This window comes from Coregonus clupeaformis, unplaced genomic scaffold (genome assembly GCF_020615455.1).
Source record: "Coregonus clupeaformis isolate EN_2021a unplaced genomic scaffold, ASM2061545v1 scaf5656, whole genome shotgun sequence".
In the NCBI taxonomy this organism is placed as follows: Eukaryota; Metazoa; Chordata; class Actinopteri; order Salmoniformes; family Salmonidae; genus Coregonus; species Coregonus clupeaformis.
In genome coordinates this window covers 3,119-8,914 of record NW_025539110.1, presented here as the reverse complement: position 1 = coordinate 8,914, position 5,796 = coordinate 3,119, and the positions used below count along the sequence as shown (strand labels likewise).

Genomic DNA, 5,796 nt, shown 5'->3' with positions numbered 1-5,796 from the left:
ACCACAAGATCTTACAACAGTAATAGACAGACCAGAGCAGCTAACACAACACATGGTGTGTGTCCCCCAAATGGCACCCCCATAGGGCTCTGGTCAAAAGTAGTACACTATAGGGAATAGGGTGCCATTTGGGACACAGCCATGGTCTTTTCAGCAACACATACATTTCACCAGCAGAAGGAGGGAATGCCCGATGCATCATATATTTTGCATCCGTCTGGATGGTGATTTAAACACACATACTGCATTGTACTTACCACTTTATTACCCCCCTGCTTAGTGTTGGTACTGCATCTGTCTACAGGCAGGTGATGGAGTGATGGGGACGAGGGTAAAAGGAAAAACAGGAATTGAATGAACTCTTACTTTACCAGTCTGCCTGTGTTGGGGCGCACCTCCAACGATCTCTGTGGAGTCAGGGTGAAAGAAGTGGCCAGCGCCAACCGAGTAGCCTGTTGATGAAATGAAGGGATCATAACGTTAGTACAACACCAGTACAACATTAGTACAACTTTAATACAGTGGGGAAGAAAGTATTTAGTCAGCCACCAATTGTGCTAAGTTCTCCACTTAAAAAGATGAGAGAGGCCTGTAATTTTCATCATAGGTACACGTCAACTATGACAGACAAATTGAGAAGAAAAAATCCAGAAAATCACATTGTAGGATTTTCAATGAATTTATTCTGCAAATTATGGTGGAAAATAAGTATTTGGTCACCTACAAACAAGCAAGATTTCTGGCTCTCACAGACCTGTAACTTCTTCTTTAAGAGCTCCTCTGTCCTCCACTCGTTACCTGTATTAATGGCACCTGTTTGAACTTGTTATCAGTATAAAAGACACCTGTCCACAACCTCAAACAGTCACACTCCAAACTCCACTATGGCCAAGACCAAAGAGCTGTCAAAGGACACCAGAAACAAAATTGTAGACCTGCACCAGGCTGGGAAGACTGAATCTGCAATAGGTAAGCAGCTTGGTTTGAAGAAATCAACTGTGGGAGCAATTATTAGGAAATGGAAGACATACAAGACCACTGATAATCTCCCTCGATCTGGGGCTCCACGCAAGATCTCACCCTGTGGGGTCAAAATGATTTTTGGAGGGAGTTGATCTTTGGAGGAGTTGAAAAGTCCGTGTTGCCCAGCGACAGCCCTAAAACATCACTGCTCTAGAGGAGATCTGCATGGAGGAATGGGCCAAAATACCAGCAACAGTGTGTGAAAACCTTGTGAAGACTTACAGAAAAGTTTGACCTTTGTCATTGCCAACAAAGGGTATATAACAAAGTATTGAGAAACTTTTGTTATTGACCAAATACTTATTTTCCACCATAATTTGCAAATAAATTCATTAAAAATCCTACAATGTGATTTTTCTGGATATTTTTTCCTCATTTTGTCTGTCATAGTTGACGTGTACCTATGATGAAAATTACAGGCCTCTCTCATCTTTTTTAAGTGGAGAACTTGCACAATTGGTGGCTGACTAAATACTTTTTTTCCCCACTGTATAAGAGGATAAGAGCAACAAGCCACACTGTGACTGGCTTGATGAGCGAACAACATTACTTTGATATGAGTTTTAAAACTGGCTACATGGTATTTCCATGCATAAAAGCATGTTTGAAAAAGGCGATTTTTGTAGTCGCTACTTCGGTTAAAAACACTGATGTGGATACCCTTGACAGAGAGACAACATCATTATTTGCAGTAACTACAATTGAGCAAATATTGAGCAATAGCGTATGTGTGTGTGCTTATGTGTGTGTGTGCAACAGTGTGTGTATGCACCTGACAATCAGCTTCCTGTTCACACACACAGAGCATGTTCTCTCAACACACAAGCACACACAAAAAGCATGCTTCCTCTTCAAATTCCATTACGTTACACTTCACCAACTTACAGCCTCAGCAGAAAAACAAATGAGACGTGTGACAACAAGACAAGTCCTTCTGATTGTCTCCAACCATATTATTATTAATGTAATTAATGTGCCATATGTTGTATTACAGATACGTACCCAGGTAACTGCCATAGAGGACAGTGCTGTCGTCATCCACATAGGCAGACAGGACCCTGCTGGAGGTGTTGTAGACCAGGACAGACCCAGTCCAGTACGATGTCCCAGGGGCTCCCATTATTATCAAGTCCTGAAGAAAAACAACACAAAACATACATTATAGAATGGCAGTTTGTGATGTATGTTTGTGATTTACTGGATGTGCATTGAAGTTTGTGAATTATGTGTATTACCAGCATAGGCTTCACATAAACTAAAGCAGGGATCATCAACTAGATTCAGCTATGGGCCAATTTTTCTTGAGCGTAGTGTCGCGGGGCCGGAACATAAATACAAATCATTTGTAGACTGCAAATTGACCGCAAGAAGCCCAAACATATATAATGTTTAAAACATCATAATTTCAAACATTGCTTACATTTGTATATGATCACGTGTCTCTCTATTATGCATGGGAATACTTGGATCACTTGGAGCTGATTTCCTGGTGTTTCTACAGTATTCTACAGCGTTGCTCTTTAAACTTTGGGGGCCAAATTTGTCCGCAGGCTGCCAGTTGAGGAACCCTGAACTATAGGTCTAAAAAATAATATCTAGATTAATTAATACCTCAGTCAGAAAGTTGGATATTCCTGCTTGGCATGATCCGTAGTCTTCACCAAACTTCCGTTGATGATCTGGAAAGAGACACATGTAATTTCATTTAGACAAATAGATCAAGCAAACTTAGTGTAAACAAGCTCTCAGTGCAGGTTAACTACAGGAGTGGCCTTGGTCATGGTGAGAATAAAAACATATGGATTACTCCTGTTTCTCCTTGGTTATTGACTGATTGATATGCTTGTGTATAGGCCACAATGGTAGGCCTGTAGCTAATGGGTTAGGCTACTTTTCTGTGAGTATCTAGCTAGTCTCTGTAAAATTAAAACATGCAGACTGCATACTCCCAATCATCTGTGAAGAAGCAATGTTTCAGCACTATGTGCCTTCTTCGGGGTACATTTACATTTTAATCATTTAGCAGACGCTCTTATCCAGAGCGACTTACAGTTAGTGAGTACATACATAATAATTTTTTTTTTCATACTGGCCCCCCGTGGGAATTGAACCCACAACCCTGGCGTTGCAAATGCCATGCTCTACCAACTGAGCTACATCCCTGCCGGCCATTCCCTCCCCTACCCTGGACGACGCTGGCCACCAGTGTGCGCCGCCCCATGGGTCTAGAAAAGTCTCACAACAATTAGAAGGTAGTTTTCCAGGTACTAAACAGAAAGACGGTGTACCTTTATAGCATGGGATAAGTGGTTGAGACTGTTTGAGGTCAGCTCGTATCTGTAGCAGACACCATGAGGCAGACTTGTTCTGGTTGTCATTTCCTGGAATAGAACACGTTCTTCCAACGATGCCCACATGCCTGAGGAACGAGAAGCAGCACAGATGTTTTGGATTAAAATGCAACTGTTTCAGAGGAGGAATGGAGCAACAATGGAATAAGCTACACACAAAACATGTCAACTCTGTGGTTCTTCTAACGAGTGACATAATGCAAGCCCTCTCCAGCAGCTACACTATATGACCAAAAGTATGTGGACATCTGCTCGTCGAACAAATCATTCCAAAATCATGGGCATTAATATGGAGTTGGTCCCCCCTTTGCTGCTATAACAGTCTCCACTCTTCTGGGAAGGCTTTCCACTAGATGTTGGAACATTGCTGCGGGGACTTGCTTCCATTCAGCCACAAGAGCATTAGTGAGGTCGGGCATTGATGTTGGGCGATTAGGCCTGACTCGCAGTCGCCGTTCCAATTCATCCCAAAGGTGTTTGATGGGGTTGAGGGGTCAGGGCTCTGTGCAGGCCAGTCAAAGTTCTTCCACACCGATCTCGACAAACCATTTCTGTATGGAACTGGGCGCTTTGTGCAGGGGCATTGTCATGCTGAAACAGGAAAGGGCCTTCTCCAAACTGTTGCCACAAAGTTGGAAGCACAGAATCGTCTAGAATGTAATTGTATGCTGTAGTGTTAAGATTTCCATAATAATAATAATAATAATATGCCATTTAGCAGACGCTTTTATCCAAAGTGACTTACAGTCGTGCGTGCATTCATTTTTGTGTCCATGAAACTTAGGGGCCTAGCTCGAACCATGAAAAACTGCCCCAGACCATTATTCCTCCTCCACCGAACTTTACAGTTGGCACTATGCATTCAGGCAGGTAGTGTTCTCCTGGCATCCGCCAAACCCAGATTCGTCAGTCGGACTGCCAGATGGTGAAGCGTGATTCATCACTCCAGAGAACATGTTTCCACTGCTCCAGAGTAAAATGGCGGCGAGCTTTACACCACTCCAGCCGCTAACGCTGGCATTCGCGCATGGTGATCTTAGGCTTAACGTGTGCGGCTGCTCTTTCATGAAACCCATTTCATGAAGCTCCCCAACGAACAGTTCTTGTGCTGATGTTGCTTCCTGTCAGTAATGAGTGTTGCAGCCGAGGACAGACGATTTTTGAGATACGCGCTTCAGCACTTGGTGGTCCCGTTTCTGTGAGCTTGTGTGGCTTACCATTTCGCGGCTGAGCCATTGTTGCTCCTAGACATTTCCACTTCACAATAACAGCACTTACAGTTGACTGGGGCTGCTCTAGCAGGGCAGAGCATTTGATGAACTGACTTGTTGGAAAGGTGGCATCCTATGACCGGCCACGTTGAAAGTCACTGAGCTCTTCAGTAAGGTCAGTCTACTGACAATGTGTGCTCGATTTTATACACCTGTCAGCAACAGATGTGGCTGAAATAGTCGAATCCACTAATTTAAAGGGGTGTCCACATACTTTTGAATATATATAGTGTAGTTTCCAAAATAACGTTCACCAACAATAGACTACAGGGCTAAACAAAACATGTACATTTTGTGGGTTTTCTAACTAGTGACAGAGTAATATGGGCTCATTTGATATGTCTGATAGGGTTGGAAATTATGCTAGCCTTGTTTCTAGTTTAAACAAAGTTCACCAATACAAAGATGTTGCCATCCCATTATTTGGGTCTCAGAATGGGCACAAAGACCGTATTTCACTGTACTGTTACATATCAATACATGGCCATCACTGGACTATTGAGAATGGGTTGTAACATTTGTGTACCCCTACTCTGACTAATTGACATACCAATACATGGCCATCACTGTAAAACAATTTGTGATAGTGTCACGGTTCAGACAGACGACAAGAGGACCACAATTGCGTCACACCAGAAAGTTTATTTAAACTTAAGGGGAAAGGGATGTAGGGAGTGAGTGAAGGCTCCAGGGGTTATCCCGTCCGATGTGCTGGGTCTGTGCCTCCCCAGTGGCAGCGATGCGTCCGATGACGCCGGTGGTTGGTGGTCCAGAAGTCCTGGGGGGAGAAACACAGACACAACGGGGCGGAATGAAACCAGGCAGCAGTACAGTTCAAGGGAAATCCAAAATACGTAGTAGCAAGGCAGAAGGCTGGTCAGAGTTACCGGGATTGAAGAGTAGTCAGAGTCGCAATGGCAGAAGCAGGTCTGGATCTCCTGAGGCAGAAGAGTATCCAAAAACCAGGCAGTCCGGGTCACAAAACCAGGGTGAGCCAGAAGCGCGAGCAAACAGGTTCCGGGTGTGAGCTTTGCAGACGATCTGACAAAGGAGAGCTGAAAGACAGGGAACTATAAATACTGGGAGAGGTTAGTGGGTAATGCAGCGCAGCTGGCAGAGTAATTAGAGCCGACAGAGCAGGGACAGGTGGA

General features: G+C 43.9%; 1 long non-coding RNA gene across 1 annotated transcript; it reads right to left on the bottom strand.

Annotated features, from left to right (window-relative positions):
• Window positions 1–327: 327 nt before the first annotated feature.
• LOC123490929 lies at window positions 328–3,355 on the bottom strand. The gene is made up of 4 exons (XR_006661107.1): window positions 3,312–3,355; window positions 2,635–2,702; window positions 2,026–2,155; window positions 328–452 (listed from the first exon to the last, which is right to left on the bottom strand). It is a non-coding gene; the product is annotated as an uncharacterized LOC123490929 (long non-coding RNA).
• Between the last annotated feature and the right edge of the window lie 2,441 nt (window positions 3,356–5,796).